Below are 20769 nucleotides of genomic sequence, written 5' to 3'. Positions count from 1 at the left end.
TCTATATCACAGAGGAGGAAGTGCTAGATGTCTGAAATACAAAATGTGGATAAATCCCCAGGACCTCATCAGGTATACCCTAGAACTCTGTGGGAAGCTAGGGAAGTGATTGCTTGGCCCCTTACTGAGATATGTCTGTCTCCATATTCAAAGAGGAGGTGCTGAAACATTGGAGGTTGGCTAACGTGGTGCCACTGTTTAAGAAGAGTGGTCAGGACAAGCCAGGTAACTATAGACCAGTGAGCCTGATCTCGGTGGTGGGCAAGTTGCTGGAGGGAATCCTGAGGGACAGGATGTACATGTATTTGGAAAGGCAAGGACTGATTAGAGATATGAAAAATGTGGTGCTGGAAAAAACACAGTAGGTCAGGCAGCATCCGAGGAGCAGGAGAATCGACGTTTCGGGCATCTTGCTAGTCAACATGGCTTTGTGCGTGGGAAATCACGTCTCACAAACTTGACTGAGTTTTTGAAGAAATTGCAAAGAGGATTGATGAAGGCAGAGCATGACGCGATCTATATGGACTTCAGAAAGGCGTTCGACAAGGTTCACTGGGACACTGGTGAGCAAGGTGGTCATGGAATTCAGGGAGAATTAGCCATTTGGATACAGAACTAGCTCAAAAAGGTACAAGACAGAGGGTAGTGGTGAAAAGTTGTTATTCAAACTGAAGGCCTGCGACCAGTGGAGTGCCACAAGGATTGGTACTGGGTCCACTACTTTTCATCATTTATATAAATGATTTGGATGTTGAGACACAGGTGGGACTAGATTGGGGTGGGATATCTGGTCGGCATGGACGAGTCGGACTGCAGGGTCAGTTTCTGTGCTGTACATCTTTATGACTCAGGATTTGGAAGAATAGTTCTACAGATGAGGAATTATAATTACATGGAAAGACTAGAGAAAGCTAAAGGAAGATTTGACATAAGTGTTTAGATGCTGTGAATAAAGAGAAATGGTTTCCAGTAGCTGAAAACATTTTTATACAAGTGGCTAAGATTTGGAAGGAATTTGTCCAATGATGGTTCAATAGTCAGTGGAATTTTAAATATATTAGAATGAAAATATTGCATGGATATGGACAAAAGACTAACTGATGAACATACTGCACTTTGAAAGAGCTGAAGCAGACCTGATAAGCCACTGAATAGATTCCTGTTGTACTATATTATCACATCAATCATGTCAACTTAAATAGTTCAGGAGAGATTTGCCTTCACTACCTGAACTGTGCAGAGTTGACTCAGGGTAGAGATAAACTTTTTCAGTACTCACTTTGGGAAAATGAGAAAAGATTTGGGAATTATCTATGCCTGGATTCTGAAAAAGACCAAGATCAATAGTCTGATCATTTCCTTTCATTACCTACCAGACTTCCACATTCCCATCACCACCTACCTCCTTGCCCAAGGTTTCGGTCACCTAAATACCTTTTATTTTTAAAATGTGGCTCACAATTCAAATGTTGTCAGAGATTCTCCAAGGAAGTAACTCAGGATGTTTTCCTAGATTGGCTATGTCAATGAAAACTCCTATTGCTGTCCCTAGTTTTTGTAGAATTGTTTGTATTCAGAGTTAGCAGCTTTTTGATTTGATCTGACTTTAGAGAGTCACATGTATGAGATAGGGTGAAAAACATTGTTTTGGGTGCTATCCAGGCAAATCAGAAGTACTGAGGGTGATAAAACAGAATGCAGAATTTTTTAAAAAGTGTTACAGGTACAGAGAAGGTGCACAGAAAGATCAACTCTAATATACACGCGGTCTGTTCAAAAGTCTGATAACAGCAGGGAAGAAGCTGTTCTTAAATCTGTTGACATGTGTTTCCAAATTTTTGTACAGTCTGCCTGATGGAAGAGAGGAGAAGAGAGTATAACCTGGGTGGGAGAGGTCTTTGATTATATTGGTAGGAAAGTGCAGATGGAGTGGATTATTTGCGTAATGGAAAGAGAGCACGAGCAAACGCAAGAACAAACAACTGAGAGAATGACCAAAGAGAACAAAAGATAAGATGACAAAGCAAAAAAGTGAAAAATTCGAAACACTGGCAAAACAACTTAAATACTAAAATGTTAACGTCATGTAGAGTCTGATGCAGGATCTGGTTTCAATCCATACACAGAGTTAGGCAAACAGAAGTATAGTTGACTCTCTTCAAATTTAAAACTGAATCCATGCCAAATACTCAATTAAATTTCATCATGATATGCTGGGCCCATCTCTAGGTCACCATTGGCCGTCAGCTGCAAATGAAGACCAGACTGCTGTGACACCTTGGCAGCAGAGCATGGAACATAGCAAATTCAGCAAAAGGCAAACAGTGATCTTTTGGGGTTAACGCATTTGCTGATCACTCATATCCAGATATACAATTTTTTTACCCTTTTAGATTTATAGGCTCAACGTACTAAGCGCAGGATGTTGAAAAGCCTCAAAAGCATTTCACATATCAGAATAGGAGTGGATGATTCATCCCTAAGCCTATTTTACTATTCAATAAAACCATGCATTTAAACTCCATTTAATCATACTTGATGGATATTCCTCGATACCATTACATAACAAACAGTATCATGTTTTGAACATATCCAATCAACTCTCCAGGATGTCTTGTCTTTTGGAGGAGCTTCAAAAAGGGTCTCTGATTTTACTTCTAAATAACCCAATTCTAAGTTTAAATTGTGTGTTTCCTCTTCTTGATTTTCCAGAGAGAATTATTTCACAATATTAATTTTTTTGAATCTTATTAAAACATTAAACACCACAATCTGATCACTCTTCAATCCACTACACTCAGGGATATAGAAGCTAAGCTTATGTGACCTCTAATAATTATACCCTTTACAGACCTGGCATCATTCAATGTCCCTGAATATTATTGACAATGGTTTGATATAGTTATTGATAGAAGACATAGACAGGTGGTAGAATTCCAAAGTTATAACTTGGAGATCGAAACACACCAAGCAGCTTATAGATCATGTATGTGCAACCAAATTGACAGTCTAGCCAACAGTTTGCTTTGGTGGCTGCTCAGTTACCCAAGAGTCAGAAGGTTGTGGGTTAAAATCACAGTCCCTGATTCAAGTGTATAATCCAGGCTGTCACTGCAATGTAGCATTGTTGCCCTGCAGACAAGATGTTCGAGCCTGATTTGCTTGTTCCAAAAAATAAAACTCTGTCCAACATTCTTCCCTCAACCACTAAATGGATATTCATCTCATCTCTGTGCACGCAAAAAGGGTTTCTCTGCTTATCTACATACTGATCTTCTTAAAGTCTGAACAGTACTTTTCAGATATTGTTAAGCAACAAGTGGATGCTATTTAGGGACAAGAATTTACTTTCTTTCTTAGGTAGACATTGCTAATGCGACCTTTGTCATATTTTCCAATGGTTCCATCAAAACTTTATAGCTAAAAAAAAAGAAAATAACAATACGCATTAAGGAAGGGGGAAGCCAACCCTTGTAAGCACACAGATTTGACTGGAGTTAGCCAAGGCATTCAGACCCTCATGGCAACTCCAAGACAGTTATGGGCAGGAAACCAATTTTATAGAGAGGTAGGAATGGAGGAACTGAGAGCATGGCAATAAATTCATTTTCTACCTATCACTCACACCTCACCCCATTCCAAAAAAGAAATCAGGTGGAAAGAGAGCACCGAATTATAATGCAGGCATACGTTCACTTAAAATAGTATTTATGACTGGTCGGCATGGACAGGTTGGACCAAAGGGTCTGTCTCCATGCTGTACATCTTTATGATTCTAAGTGAAACAGAGAAGCTGGAGATGAAGGTGGGGTGGGGGAGAGAGAAAGAAGAGAAATCTAATCAAGGTGTGTGTGTGCGCGCGCACACGCTTGTGAATGTGGTCACGAATAAATCCTATATTGAATACAGGAGAGACCTGCACCCAGACAGTGGCTGATGTAATGTGGAACTTGCAAGCACAAAAAATAATTATGGTGAATCACGCTGACATAATTAAGGGAAGTTAGAGAAACAAATGAGGAAGAACAGAAAAAGGTACACTGCTGGGTATATATGATGTAGGGACAAGGTTTGTGTGAAGCACAAACACCTACATGGACAAACGTGGATTGGCTGGTTCCTGGATACAATCAAAAAGAAAACCTCTACACCAGTTCCAACTGAGAAGCAAATTAGGATTCCATCCAGCACACACACAGTTATCACAGGATAATATAGCATTTGTAAGTTGCATCAATAACAAGTGTAATAAGCTTTATTGCACCCTCGATTGAATACAAATTGCATCAAGTGAGCTTAAGCCTCACTCCAGACCCCTAATGTTAAGATCATATTGAAAACATGCTGCATTGTTGAAAGCACTATCCTAAACCAAAGCTCCATTCATTGTCAAATGCAAAAAAAAAATCCTAGGGCAAAATTCACAGATTTCCTCTGTCTGAAACAACATGCAGCAAACAACACCACCACCAAATTAGATATTTGTTGTTTGTGGGGTCTTCTCTTTCAAATTATTTGTCAAGTTTGCTGACGCAAAATTAACAACACTTTGAAAAATGAACTTGCAGGTGGTGGTGTCTCCATGCATCTACTACCCTTAGCCTTTCAGACATAAATGGTTATGGGTTTGGAAGATGCTGTCTAAACTTCTTTGGTGAAATTCTTGCTGTGCATTTTGCATATGGTACACACTGCTGGTACTGATCATCAGTGCAGGAGGGAGTGAATGCTTGTGGATGTGATGCCAAACAAGCATGCTGATTTGTCCTGGACGGTGTCAAGCTTCAAATGTTTTTGGAACTGCATTCATCCAGGCAAGTGGAGAACATTCCATCACACTCCTGACTTGTGCGTTGTAAATGGTGGACAGGCTTTAGGGAGTTAGATGGCGAGTTACTCATCACAGTATGCCCAGCCTCTCACCTCCTCTTGTAGCCATGGTTAATTGCTAAGTCCCAATTGAGTTTCTGGTCAAATGGTAACCCCCAGGATGTTGACAGTGGGGGATTTAGTGATAGTAACACCGCTGAATGTCAAGAGGCAGTGGTAAGATGGTCATGTTTGTGGCAAAATGCTACTTGCCACTTGTCAGTCTGAGTCTGGATATTGTCCAGATCTTGCAGCATTTGAACATTGACTGCCTCAGTGCCTGAGAAATCACAAATGATGCTGAAGATGGTGCAATCAGCAAACATCCAGACTTCTAACCTTATGGTGGAGAGAAGGTAATTAATGAAGCAGTTGAAGATGGTTCGGCCTTGCCAGCTACACTCATTACTTAAAGCACAGAACAATGTGTTTTGGAGCACTGTAAATGGAAATCTTTTTCCTTTTCAAAAAAAAGCATCAAGAACATGTTTTACTGGACTCCTCTTGCTGTTCTACCTTGTGATGAAATCACTGGATGTAAACACATCATAGTGGCATGACCAACAGTTCACGTTGGTAAACAGTTAAGTGATTGGCTGGTGACCGTAAATACTACTTGACTGTTCCCTTCAACAGGATTTCAAATTGAAAGAGTCCATAATTTTTCACACAGTTCAAGGACCCCTGTGAAAACAAAATTGAAACATAGGAACACATACATATACACACAAATCACAGGTCTTGGCCTTCTTTGAATTCATTCCTCCAACTCAAATGTTTGGCCTTGATGGTCAAGGCACTTCGTGAAGTCGGTGAACTATGCACATCAGAATGCAATTTACAGTGTGCAACGTGTACCAGTCCAGAGCAACAATCAATGGCAAATTTAGACCTGGTCTCAGTGGCGAGAGTTGGGATAGGGGAGGTGGCATGAGGAGTAAAGTGATATTAAAGCCTGGTGGATCCTGGGATATGCATCCAGCCTATGACAATGCTCTCAGCAAGTATTTAAGATAAAAAGAGCACACATTACATAATCTCCTAAGCTTTGTGAGCATACAATGCACTGAACAACATGGCAATAGGCATTCACTGGTTGAGTGGGAAAGGGAGTTCATTCTAGTTACCTATAGCAATGAAGACAGCAGTCATCAGGAATGCAACAGACAACTAGAGTGCTACTATTCTGCTAAAGTATTTTGGAGTGCAGTATGTACATCGAAACATGAAATCACATAATTGTGCATTGGTGATGATGATTGTTATTCTTTATAATTTGAACAAAGAATAAGTCTGTAACTCAGTTCGCTGAGCTTAAAGGTTTGTTTTCAATGTTTCACCATACTAGGTAACATCATCAGTGAGAGTCTCTGGTGAAACACTGGTGGCATGTCCCGCCTCTCTATTTATAGGGCTTGGTTTCTTAAGGTGGGCGATGTCATTTCCGGTTCTATGTTTTTTTCCTTCAAGAGAAGGCAGATAAGATCTAAATCGATGTGCTTATTGACGGAGTTCTGGTTAGAATGCCACTCCACTAAGAATTCTCATGTGTGTCCTTGTTTCACCTGTCCGTGGATGCGTGTGCTGTCCCAGTTAAAGTGGTGTCTTTCTTTGTCTGTAATGTATGAAACTAGAGAGAGGGAGTCTTTTGGTGGCCAGTTGGTGGTCATGTATCCTGGTGGCAAGTTTCCTGCAATGTGGTGATTTTTACAGTTCTTGCATGGTATCGTGTAAATGACTTTAGCTTTGGTGGTGATATCTAATGGATCCTTTAGGTTCCTTAGTTGCTGTTTAAAAGGTGTTGGTAGGTTCGTGGGCTACCATGATGCAGAGGGGTCTGAGTAGTCTGGAAGACATTTTTGATATTTCTTTGAAGAAAAATATCTTTACATTTTCAAGAAAAATGGGCACCCAATAAACACAATCCGTCGATTCCTCAGAAACAAACCCAAACAAGCAGACAATGCAACCAAAAGTTATTGCTACATTATCTTAACAAAGACATAACAGAAATTACTTCCAGAATACTTAAGACACCTTGGCATGCCACAAATCTAGCAACACACTTAAATAGCGACTAAGGAACCTAAAGGATCCATTAGATACCACCAGCAAAACTAATACCATTTACAAGATACCATGCAGGAACTGTTTAAAAAAACTACAATTGGACAAGTTACTAGGAAACATGCCACCAGGATACACGAACACCAACTGACCACCAAATGACATGACCCACTATCACTAGTTTCCCTACATACAGACAAAAGGAGTACATCACTTTGACTGGGACAATAAACACATCCTAGGAGAGGCGAAACAAAGACACACAAGAATTCTTGGAGACATGGCATTCCAACCAGACTCCATCAATAAATACATCAGCTTAGATCCTATCTGTCTTTGGAAAAATGATATCACCCACCTTAAGAAACCAAGACCTATGAATAAAGAGTTGAGACATACCACCAGTGCTGCACCAGAGACTCTCAGTGATTAAGTTACCTAGTGTGGTGACAAAACGTTTGAAAACAAACCTTCAAGTTCAGCGAGCTAACTTACAGACTTATCAACCGGAGCTACAAATCTTCTCAAAGATCACTAATAGAAGAGAATGATTAAAAGGAGAAGTCAACACTATGAGAAGTTAGAACATACAAAAAGTTCAGCACATTTAGGAGGAAGAAAAAGGTGACTTTACACCCAAGTCCCAAAGTTATCCAGCACTGGGAAATTTTCCTCATTGTGTTTAGGTCTGTATTAGATTTGTTGCTAGAGTATACGGAGGTTATTGGGCTAGTGTAGGTTAGGTAGGCTTCGGTCGGCGCAACATCGAGGGCCGAAGGGCCTGTATTGCGCTGTATTTTTCTATGTTCTATGTTCTAGTATGATTGCTATAGTTTGTCAACCTTTGTATGATGCAACCACAAGGCTGGCAGAAGGTGAAGTGGACCATAGATTTTCATGCCTTGCAACTTCTATGGTAAAATGTATTGCCAAATGTTAAACCAAAATCAGCTTCATAAAAACATCTTTATGGCAGCTTGGCTCAGTTGAAAATGCTTTTGCCTCTAAGTCAATGTGGGCTTGAGACCCACTCCAGCACTTGAACTCATATAGGTTAAGGATATGCTTGGGGTATCATTCCAGAAACTGCAAGCTAGCTTCTGCCCAGCTTTCAGATATTTGGAGAAACTCTTACTATCTGATTTTTACATTTCTAGCAAGCTTCTCCTCATACTCTTAACTCCTCCCTCCTTTTAAGTGTTTGGATCAATCACATGACCTTCCACTCACTCACACACACAATTACATGGATTTTCCTTAACCTCTAGATAACTATAGATGGTGGGTCTTTCCCTTTCAATTATATCTTATAGTAGGAATGTACTTATTCAGAGTACTCTTGAAATATCCCCTTAAATGTCAGCCACTCATTTCCTACTTATCCATAAGCTAGCCTAGTATCCCAGTCTAAACAAGAGGCTCTAGTCTTAAAGATATAAAACTTATTGCATGGAACCAATTAAGTACAGGCTACATTCCTAAGTTATGACATTGTTCCATCGTTTCCCAAGACTGTACAAATCAGGAGATTGCTGGAGGTTTCACAAAGCTCTACACAACAACTTTCAGAATGATTGCTTTCCACAACATGCCATGCAAGCTCTTAAATAAAGGCAGTCATTTGTGACACAATGAAACTTTAGCATCATCTTCATCGGAGAGGCTAAAGTCATTCAGTAAATCGCCTCGGGATATAGAGACGTAATTCAGTTGTTTCAAAGTTGCACAATGCATCTTTTTAAACAAATATATATTTAGTTCATCAAAAAAAACTTGCATCTCGGGAAGAAAAAAGGTAGCGTTCATTAGAATTCTAAGTCATTTACCCTTGTTAGACACAAGGTACGCTTATGTGCAAGGACCCAGGTTTAAAAGCAAAAGCAGTGTGTTTTGGTCTTGTGTCTTCTTGAATTATTCAGAGGCAAGTCTATAGTTCCCCATGGCTTTTCCTAAGGCAATGCCTCAGCTAGAATCACCTGGTCAATCATGCCTCTTTTGTCCTACATCATAAATTGTTGCAATCATTTGAAACTTGACATTCTTGCATTTGTTCTGACGAGCACAAGACAAAAAGAAAACTTCAAGATTTACAGCAATTTGACCAAGAAATTGTTGGAATTACAGATGCTTCTTTAGAGAAGCTCAGAAATAAAGCTGGCGTGGTACAGCATCATTATTGGTTGGAGAACAGAATTACGGTGCAATCATTTAACATTAGCAATTTTCATCATGAAAGTGGCCATAATAAATTTGTAATAAAAAGCTTAGATATCAAACTTGCACAGATGAAAATAAAACATACACATTCATTGAATGTTATTCCAGATTTAGTTCATATAAATCAGACCCATGACAAGCCAGGAAATATGATGCAGCATGGTCAATGGTGAAATGGAAGTAATCATAAGCCTGTGGTAGTGGTTTTAATCCAGGATATTGAACTTGGTTGAAAATCTGCTGGATGGTTTTACTGATAGCTGATTAATTCAGCTTCAAGCACCTACACCATTATCTACTGAAATCTCAGCATCAAATGCTAAAATTTGCAATGCAATATTTCAGAAATAGGTCCCTCATCTTATGGTTCAGGTCCCATTAATCTACTGCAAAGAAAAGCTCATGATATTCTAAACCGTCATTGATACAGTAAACATTAAAAGGACTGTTGAAGGGGATTTGGAGTTTTAATGCAGGTCAGGTGTATCATCCCACAACAGTTATTTCAGCACAGCTTCAACACATATTGACAAGGTAAATAGCAACAGACTCACTCAGCACACCACTCCACTCATTAGCTAGTCTTCAAAGACACTTGCTCCATACTTAACCATTCCACTGACTGATGTGCCCATGGAAAAAAGTAAATAATGTGCTATAGGGCCCCACCACACAGATTTACAAAATTTTAAAAAAGAATGAACTTCTATTTGTACACAACCTTTCAAAAACATCCCAAAGTGATGTGCAGTCACAACCTACTATGCAGTTTAGTCATGGTTGTAATGTAGAGGTAATGATGGTATCTCTCAGGATTCTGGATCAAAAAAATTGCTGCATTAGAATAGAACCATCCTTTTGCAGGAGATTTTGAACCAAGGGCCTGTCTATCTCTCAAGATGAGACAAATGATCCTACAGCACTATTGGAGTAGGAACAGGGGAGATATCTATCCATAGTGACTTTATCACCATAAAGCCTGCAAACCAAAAATCACTTCTAAAATTAAAACAGATCATTATTGATTTGTGCACAGATAGAGGGTGTTGCAATTTCCAAGATTACAACTGCAAGGATACTTCAAAAATACTTATTATCATCAGTCTCTAGCTGCCCTTGAGAAGGTGCTGCAGCACTGTCTTCTCAAATTGCTGCAGCCCACCTGCAGTGGGTTGACCCACAGTGCCCTGAGGGAGGGAATTCAAGGATTTTGACCCAAATGAAGGAAAGGCAATATATTTCCAAGTCAGGACGGTGAGTATTTTGGAGAGGAACTTGAAGGTGGTGGTATGCCCATATATCTGCTGCCCTTGCCCTTCTAGATGGAAGTGGTCGTGGGTTTGGAAGGTGCAGTCTGATGATTTCGGATGAATTTCTGTAGTGCATCTTGCACCAGTGCTGTTACTGTGCATCAATGGTAGAGGGAATAGATGTTTGTCGGTGTGGTGCCAATCGAGGGGGTTGCTTTGTCCTGGATGGTGGAACTTCTGGAGTGTTGTTGGAACAACATCCACCCAGGCCAGTGGGGAGTATTTCATCATACACCTGATGTATGCCTTGCAGATGTTAGTCTTTGGGGAGTTACTTGCTGCATATTCCTAGCCTTTGACCGCTCTTCTAGCCAGTGTTCATGTGGTGAGTCCAGTCGAATTTCTGGTTAATGGTAACCCACAGAATATTAATCATGGGGGACTCAGTGATGGTAAAGCCATTGAATCTTATGGGGTGATGGTTAGATCATCTCTGATTAGGGACAGTCAGAGTCTGGCACGTGTGGTGCGAACATTGCTTGCCACTTGCCCAAGCCTGAATAATGTCCAGATCTTGTTGCATTTGAACACAGACTTCAGTTTCTGAGGAGTCACAAATGGTGCTGAACATTATACAATCATCAGTAAAACATCCCCACATCTGACCTTATGATGGAGGAAGATCATTGAAGCAGCAGTTGTAGACGGTTGGGTCCAGGACACTAAGCTGAGGAACTCCTGCAGAGTTGTCCTGGAGCTGAGATGGCTGACCTCCAACAAACACGATCAATGTGCTATGTATGATTCTAACAAGCAGAGTATTTGCCCATCGATTCCAGTTTTGCTCAAGCTCCATGATGCCACACTCAGTCGAATGCAGGCTTGATGTAAAAGGCTGTCACTCTCACCTTCCCTCTGGAATTCAGCTCCTTTGTCCTCATTACAGCCTTGGTTTAAATGTGATTAGGAGCTGAGTGGCCCTGGTGGAACCCAAGCTGGGCAGCACTGAACAGGTTATTGCTGAGCAGGTGCTGCTTGATATCACTATTGATGATAACCTTCCTCACTTTACTGATGATCGAAAGTAAACTGAGGCAGTAAGTGACAGGGTTGGATTTGTCCTGCTTTTTATGCATGGGACATAACTAGGCAATTTTCCACATTGTCAGATAGATGCCAGTGTTGTAGCTATACTGGAAGAACTTGGCTAGTGGAGCGGCAAGTTCTATAGCACAAATCTTCAGTGCTGTTTTTGGTATCTTGTCAGGGCCTTTGCAGCATCAAAGTGTCTCCAACTTTTTCTTGATACCATGCGAATCAAATTGGCTGAAGAGTGGTATTTATAATGTTGAGGACCAGTACAGAAGGCAGAGATGGATGATCCAGTAATATTTGGAAGTTAATGGTTGCTTCCGTATTCTCAAACAAGAATAGGGCCTATCAATGTTGCAGAGTCCCACCGCATGGAAGCAGATCCTTTAGTCCTACTAGTCCATGATGACCACATTCCCAAGCCAAACTAGTCCCACTTGCCTGCATTTGGCCCATATCCCTCCAAACCTTTCCTGTTCATTAACTTATCCAAATTCCAAATGTCTTCTAAATGTTGTAACTGTACCTACATCCATCACTTCCTCTGGCAGTTCATTCCACACACAAACCACTGTATAAAAAAAGTTGCCTCTCGTATACTTTTTAAAATCCTTCTCCTCTCACCTTAAAAGATATGGCCCCCTAGTTTTGAACTCCCCCAACCAAGAGAAAAGATCCTTGCTATTCATCCTGTCTACGCCCCTCAAGATTTTATAAACCTCGATAAAAGGTCACCTCTCAACCTCCTACACTCCAGCGTAAAAGTCCTAGGCTATCTTTATAACTCAAACCTTCCATTTGAGGCAACATTCTGGTAAATCATTTCGGAACCCTCTCCAATTTAATAATTCTCATCGAAATCGTTAACACAAAGTGTCAAACAGAAGAGGATCCAGTACTAATCTCTGTAGAACACTGCTGGTCACAAGCCTCCTAAAAACAACCCTCCATCGCCAGCCTCTGTCTCCTAACATCAAACCAATTTTGTACCAAGTTGACAAACTCTCCCTTAAGCCCACGTGATCTAACTTTACTAATTAGTCTACCATGCTTTATCAAAGGCTTTACTAACGTCAATGTCTATCATTCTGCCCTCAATCTTTTTGGTTACCTCCTCAAAAACCTCAGACAGGTTTATGAGACACGATTTCTCTCACACACAGCCATGCTGACAATCCTTAACTAGCCCTTGCCTCCCCAACGCAAATAAATCCTATCTTTCAGAACCACCTCCAGCAACTTATCCACCACTGATGCCAGACTCCGAGGTCTATAGTTTCTAGGCTTCTCCTTACAGCCTAATTAAGGCACAACATTAGCCTTCAGTCCTCCAGCACCTCACCCGTGGTTATAAATGATATAAATATCTCTGCTAGAGGTCCTGCAATTTTTTTTCCCCAGCGTGAAAGACATCCTGAGATAACTCGATCAGACCCGGATATATACACATTTATGTTTTCTAAGACCTCCAGCACTATTACTTCTGTAATGTGAACTGTTTACAAAAAACATTAGTATTTACTTCAGAATTCTTTATCCTCCATTTCTTCCTCCACAAACTGAAGCAAAATCTCCTAAGGTACAACACATAGGTGACCTCATTGATCTTTAAGGGGCCCTATTCTCACTCTAGTTGCTCTTAATGTACTTGTAGAATCTCTAACTTATCCTTAAACATTTCTGCTAAGTTTATCTCATATCCCCCTTTTGCCCTCATGACTTCCTGCCAAAGAATGCCCAACACTCAAGTTTGAAGGTCAATCTACTTTACAGAGATTAGCAGATTGTTTATTTGTTTCCACATGCATTCAAAAAAAATTCAACTTTTGGGATAGAGTCTTTGCTTCTACAATCAAAAACAGAATCTCTCTCTCTTTACCTGGTCTGGGCATATACGTGATGCAGTCACAAACCCATGTGTTTGAAGTGGCTTCAAGCCATTTGGTCGCATCTAATTTCTACAAACAACTAGTATCCAAGGTTGCTATGGGAAGCAAGGAATGAGATTGCTGCACCTCTGGCAATGATCTTTGCATCCTCACTCTCCATGAGAGTAGTGCCAGATGATTAGGGAGAGGCAAATATTGTTTCTCTGTTCAAGAAAGGGAATAAGGAAATCCCTGGAAATTACAGACCACTCAGTCAGTCTTACATCTGTGGTAAGCAAGATACTGGAAAGGATTCGGAGAGACAGGATTTATGACTATTTGGAAAAACAGTTTGATTAAAGTTAGTCAGCATGGCTTTGTGAATGGCTGGTCATGCGTCACAAGCCTTGTTGAGTGCTTTGAGGATGCGATGAGACAAGTTGACAAAGGTCGCACAGTGGATGGGGTGTTAATGGATTTCAGTAAGGCATTTGATAAGGTTGCCCAAGGTAGGGTCATTCAGAAAGTTTGGAGGTATGGGATACAGGAAAATTTGGCTGTCTGGATACAGAATTGGCTGGTCGAAAGACAACAGCGAGCAGTACTGGATGGAAAGTATTCGACCTGGATATCAGTGACTAGTGGTGCCCTGCAGGGATCTGTTCTTGGGCCTCTGCTCTTTAGAGTTTTTATAAATGATTTGGATTGAAAGAAGTGGAAGGTGGGTTAGTAAGTTTGCCAATGACAAAAATTGTGGGTAATGTCAAGCCCTGTTGCAGGCTACATTAAGACATTGACTGGATGCAGAGCTGGGCTGACAAGTGGCACATTGAGTTAAACCTGGATAAATGCAAAGTGATTGATTTTGGAAGGTCAAATTTGAATGTTGAATACAGGATTCTTGGCAGTGTGGAGGAACAGCAGGATCTTAGGGTCCACATACATAGATCCCTCAAACTTAACAACATTATCAATTTGGGTGGCAAGAAGGTGTATGGTGTTTTGGCCTTCATTAATGGGGGATTGAGTTTAAGAGTCGTGAGGTTTTGCTGCAGCTCTATAAAGCCCTGGTTAGACCACACTTGGAATATTGTGTCCAGTTCTGGTCGCCTCATTATAGGAAGGATGTAGATACCTCAGAGAGGGTACAGAGGAGATTTGCCAGGATGCTGCATGGATTGGAGAGCTCGTCTTATGAAGAGAGTTTGAGTGAGCTTGGGCTTTTCAACTGGAGAGGAGAAGAGAGGTACCTGATAGAAGTGTACAAGATAATGAGAAGCATAAGACCATTGGAGATAGGAAATTCAATCATGGCTGATGGGCATTTCAATGCCATTTACCTGCACTCTCCCCATATCACTTAATTGCTTGCAAGATTAAGAATTTATCAATCTCTGCCTTGAATTCATTTAACATCCCAGCCTTCACTGCACTCCATGGCAATGAATTCCACAGGCCCACCACTCTCTGGCTGAAGAAGTGACTCCTCAGTTCCGTTCTACATTGAACCCCTTCTAATTCTAAGGCTGTGCCCACGAGTCCTAGTATCCCCACCTCACGGAAACAATTTCCCAGCATCCACCCTTTATCAACCATGAATTATCTTGTAAGTTTCTATCAGATCTCCCCTCAACCTTCTAAACTCTAATGAATATAATCCCAGGATCCTCAGCTGTTCTTCATATGTTAGGCATAGATAGATTAGATGGCCAGACACATGTCCCCAGGGCAGAAGTAGCTGTCACAAGGGGTCATAATTTTAAGGTGATTGCAGGAAGATATAGGAGAGATGTCAGAAGTAGGTTCTTTTTGCAGAGAGTGTGGTGGGTGTGGAATGCACCGCCAGCTGTGGTAGCGGAGTCAAAGACGCTGGGAACATTTAAGCAACTGCTGGACAAGCACATGGGCATGAGGGACGTGTATGTTAGGTTGATCTTAGATTAAGATAAATGCTCAGCACAACAACGTTATTGGCCAAAGGGCCTGTATTGTGCTGTACTGTCCTATGACTTTAGCAGTCAAGGAGAAGACTGACCTCCACCCAAGGACAACTTGGCTAAACAGCAAATGCTGGCCTTGTACATAAAACATACAGCACAGAACAACATAATTCAACAAAATTGACCCTGCCCATGTTTATGCTCCACATGAATCACCTCCCTCTTTTTCATGCAACCCTACCGGAATGCTCCTCTTATTCCTTTCTCCCACCTGAGTTTATGAAGTTGTCGCTGAAATTTACACTGAGCACCTCATTAGATCTAATGGCAACAAGTTCCATATGCTAATCACCGACTGAGTAAATTTGGGTGTTCGGATTCCCCTGTGGTCCCTAACTTTGGTCTTCCTCACAAGCATTGAACAGCTATAATCAGGAAAAAACCAATTTTAAACTACAAATTGGTGATAGTGAAAACTCAAGGGGAGATGATGGTGTAATGGTAATATCAGTTAACAGATTAGTAATCCAAAACCCCAAGCCAATGTCTCAGAAACATAGGTTTATATCCCACAATGGTAGATGACAACATTTGAAAATAATCTGGAATAAAAGGCTCACCTAATGGTGACCAATCATTGCTGAACGGTCATCTGGTTCACTAACATTCTTACATTGAATGGCCTACATGTGACTCCATTCACTCAACCACCCACTGGATAATTAGGGATGAACAATAAAGGTTGGCCCAGCCAGTGATGCTCACATCCCATGAAGAATATTTTTAAAAATTGAATTTATATTTATGCAGCATTTTAATGTAATAATACATCTCAAGATGCTTTACAGGATCATTTAGGGAGAAGGAACAGACAGAAGGAAATATTAGGTAATGTGGCCAAAATAACAAAAGCACGGTAGACAGAGGGGAGAGGTGTAGGGAAGGAACCCTAGAGCTTAGGGCCCAGGTAAGAATGTGGCCACCGATAATGAAGAACCAAAGTTGCCCAAAACACCTTGGGCCACAGTGAACAGCATCACATTCCATTAAAGCGAACAGTCACTGGTCTGTGGGTATCAGGTAATGATGGTGATATAACCATCCATGAAATAAAAGAGTTTCCAGCTTCTAGCAGGCACTGAGATGCAAACTATAGAAGATAGACAAAAAAAAATATTTGACTTAACTCGCCATACAAAGAAACACTCCCTGATGGCTACTTCCTTCTGAACCAAGCACCAATTCTATGGTACTCTTCTCAGAATCACTTCATGAATGGCCACGTACAATAGGGTGGCAACAAAATGAGTGTCACCTAGCACTCATGGATATTATCACAGCTATGCTTCATTACACCCACACCGTGTCAGTATATTCTTGCATACCAGCCAGGAGTCATTAGGCTGTGATCAGAAATGGAAATTCTGTCTCAACGCAAACTCTATAGACGTACATGACAAAATTCAGCACATAGTGCATGTGTGTGGTCTTTGAAAGAGCTGGTGCTGCCTGAACTGCTGTGCTTTTCCAGCACCACTCTAATCTTTGGATGAACTATCCAATTAGCCACTTGGCTCGTGCAGCAACTCCAAACTGTTTACCAAAGCTCACTCATCTGGTTAGGTCTCCACTGCCTTCTCTGCCTGAACTAAAACAGGGAATATCACTGCTTTGCCAGCTCTCTCCCTCTGGAGTCTTCTCTTCCTCCGAGAGCATACCAAAGTTCAAATCCTAACAAATGCTTGAAAATCTCAATCAAGCGCTGACCTTCAAACTTCACCTGACTTTCTTAGTCCCTGTCCTCTCTGATCTTTTTTGCCTCTAGACCAATCTTCACTATTTCAGCTCTCAAAGCTACACACATTTGCTATCTCCTAGAAGTAAAATATCACATAGAATATAAAGCACAGAACATGACAGCGCAGTACAGGCCCTTCGGCCCTCAATGTTGCATTGTCCTGTGAAACCAATCTGAAACCCATCTAATCTACACTATTACATTCTCATCCATATGCCTGTCCAATAACCATTTAAATGTCCGTAAAGTTGGCAAGCCTACAACTGTTGCACTCAATGCATTCCACACCCCTAATACTGAGTAAAGGAATTACCTCTGACATCTGTCCTATATCTATCATCCCTCAATTTGAAGCTATGCCCCCTCATGCTAGCCATCACCATTAACAAAAAGGCCTTAACCATCAACCCGATCTAACCCTCTGATTATCTGATATGTCTCGATTAACTCACCTCTCAACATTCCTCTAACAAAAACAGCCTCAAGTCCCTCACCTTTTCCTCATAAGACCTTCCTTCCATACTAGGCAACATCCCAGTAAATCTCCTCTGAACCCTTTCCAAAGCTTCTACATCCATCGTATAAATGCGGTGACCAGAACTGCAAGCAATACTCCAGGTGCAGCCACACCAGAGTTTTGTACAGCTGCAGCATGACCTCATGGTTCCGAAACTCGATCCCTTTATTAAAAAAAGCTAACACACCATATGTCTTCTTAACAACCCCATCAACGTGGGTGGCAACTTTCAGGGACACAGATTTCTCTGCTCATCTACACTACCAAGAAGCATACCACTCATCCAGTACTCTGCATTCCTGTTACTCCTTCCAAAGTCAATCACCTCACACTTTTCTGCATTAAACTCCATTTGCCACCTCTTAGCCCAGCTCTGCAGCTTATCCAAGTCCCTCTGTAACCTACAACATCCTTCAGCAGTATCCACAACTGTACCAACCTTACTGTTATTTACAAATTTACAAACCCATTCCTCTAGATCCTCATCCAGGCCATTTATAAAAATGACAAAATCAGCAGTGGATCCAAAACAGATCCTTGCAGTATAGAGTACATGAATTCCAGGATGAAAATTTCCCATCAACCACCACCCTTGTCTTCTTTCAGCTAGCCAATTTCTGATCCAAACAGCTAAATCAGCCTCAATCCCATGCCTCCATATTTTGTGCAATAGCCTACCAAGCACCTTACTGAAATTCATATACACATCAACTGCTTTACCCTCATCCACCTGTTTGGTCACCTTCTCAAAGAATTGACTAACATTTGGGAGGCACAACCTACCCTTCACAAAACCACATTGACTATCCCTAATCAACTTATTCCTTTTGGTGATGATTATAAATCCAATCTCTTATAATCTTTTCCAAAACTTTGCCCACAACGGAAGTAAGGCTCACTGATCCATAATTACCAGGGTTGTCGCTACTCCCCTTCTTGTTTAAGAGAACATTTGCTATCCTCCAGTCTTCTGGTACTATTCTTGTAGATAACAACGACCACCAAAGCCAAAGGCTCAGCAATCTCCTCCCTACCTTCCCAGAGAAACCTAGGATAATTCCTGTTGAAGGGCTTATGCCCGAAACGTCGAATTTCCTATTCCTTGGATGCTGCCTGACCTGCTGTGCTTTAACCAGCAACACATTTTCAACTGTGATCTCCAGCATCTGCAGACCTCATTTTTTACCCTAAATCCCATCCAGCCCAGGGGACTTAGTTATTTTCACATATTCCAGAATTTGTAACACCTCCTCCTTGTGAACCTCAATCCCATCTAGTCTGGTAGCCTGTTTCTCAGAATTCTCCTCGACAAAATTGTCTTTTTCCAGTGTGAATCTTAATTTAGCACTTCCCCTATCTCCTCTGATTCCACGCAAAACTTCCCACTACTGTCCTTGACTGGCCCTAATCTTACTCTAGTCTTTTTTTCAGTCCAACTCATCCATGTCCTAACCTAATCATTGAATATTTAAATCATTGAGATCAAGATTATCCATTACCTCTGCGGTTTCACTTTAAACGAGCTGAAGGTTTCTACCTCAAAACACCAGTGATTAAATAGACAAATGTATTTGGAAAATTTAAAAAAACACATACACATGTAATTTTTGAATCTCCAAGAGCAAACCTTTAAATACACGAGGTATTACTTAAAGCACAAATCCGTGCTCAGATCACCAAAACCAAACCTTGTGATTTTGACCCCATTAACCTACCACTAAATACTATCCAGACTACACTGGAACCCAAAGCGATTTCCCCACACGTCAGTTCTTAATGGTCACAAAGTTATCAGTAATATCGGACTGCACCGCACAATCTCACATTACTCACCTTGATCAGTCGGCGTTTATTTTAAGGCAAGATTAAACACAAAGTGCATCCCTCCCCCTGCTTTGTTGTCGAACATTAATCTTCTTCGAGAGCTGCTGGATTTGATGCGCTCGTTTCTGTTTTGCTTTCAATTTAGCGTCTAGGCCAAAGTCCCCTTTCTCAACCTAAATGTCGGTACTTCCTTTCAAAAACAAAAAAGCTTCCAGAACTTAAGGGGAGAGGAAAAACATTCACTTATCACTGTTAAAATAGGATCCACTTAACATGATCTGTCCACGGGAAAGGGGAATCCCAGTCAGAATAGATACAATGTAACAGACACACTGTAGCGACTAAACAATGTATCCATTTCAATATAAAGCAACGTACATGAGACTAATCACTACTTACAGATCGCAACGTTTTCCAGAGGGTATTAAAATGGGTTTAGCAGCTCGCTTGCACGCCTCAAGCCGAACATATCTCTTGCCTGCCTGTCTCTTTCTCGCTCGGGAGCTTTATGGATTCGGACGGGGTCAGCAAATCACCTGACTGCAGGCTCCTTTCACACAGACTCAGCACAGGAGCAGTTTCCTGCTGGACGGGCCCTTCCTTCCCTCCCCAGACCAAACTTTTGGCACTGTCTCCAAAATGCACAGCTATATTGCCGACGAAACGGTCAATGCAATAAACTAAAATGACTCGGTGAATTATTCAACACAAAAGGAAGTCGTTCGGCCCATCATTGCTAATATTAGTTCTTTCGATGAGCGACTTAGTTTCATTTGCCCCGCTGCCTCCCATTCACACATGGCTTTGATTTTATTCCTTTCTAAATAAATGTATGTTAAAAACAAACGGGATCGTTCGCTCAATTTATTGGTTGACTGATCTGTAATGCAGTTTAACACCAATAATGTGGGTTCAATCCCTGCACTATCTTGTTACCATGAACGACTCTCTTCAACCCTGGTGATCTTAGACTTAAACTATGGTGCTTTTATCCTTCAATATTAATGAAATGTACATAAAGCACTTTTTACTATGTCAAAGTATCTGAACAGCTTGGCAGTAAATTAAATTATACCTTGACAAGTCATAGTAAAACCAGCAACCAACTGAGCACAGCAAACTCCACGAAATTACAACTAGTTATGTGATGTTGGATCTCGTGGCCCAGGGAGAATACCCCTGTTCTTCTTCAAAGAAACATCATGTGCCCACTCGTGAGAGGCCAGACAGGTCCTGGAATATAAATTTAACACCTCATGCAAAAGACATCTTAACCTCCATCGAAGAAAAATGAACAGGAAGTAAAGGGGTGGAAAGAGGCGCATGT

At 41.1% G+C, this 20769-nt stretch overlaps 1 protein-coding gene across 2 annotated transcripts in view; it reads right to left on the bottom strand.

Annotated features, from left to right (window-relative positions):
- Nucleotides 1–20704, bottom strand: part of tpra1 (transmembrane protein, adipocyte asscociated 1) — a 73751-nt gene extending 53047 nt beyond the window's left edge. Inside the window, exon 1 of one of the 2 annotated variants that reach the window (XM_060835066.1) lies at nucleotides 20518–20704. The gene's annotated coding sequence lies outside the window, so the exon portion shown is untranslated. Of the gene's footprint in view, nucleotides 1–19841; nucleotides 20064–20517 lie in introns of those variants that run through there. The other variant, XM_060835065.1, reaches the window with a different exon arrangement.
- Between the last annotated feature and the right edge of the window lie 65 nt (nucleotides 20705–20769).

This window comes from Hemiscyllium ocellatum, chromosome 14 (genome assembly GCF_020745735.1).
Source record: "Hemiscyllium ocellatum isolate sHemOce1 chromosome 14, sHemOce1.pat.X.cur, whole genome shotgun sequence".
In the NCBI taxonomy this organism is placed as follows: Eukaryota; Metazoa; Chordata; class Chondrichthyes; order Orectolobiformes; family Hemiscylliidae; genus Hemiscyllium; species Hemiscyllium ocellatum.
Note: the sequence above shows the minus strand (reverse complement) of the source record. Positions and strands in the feature narration are given on the sequence as shown.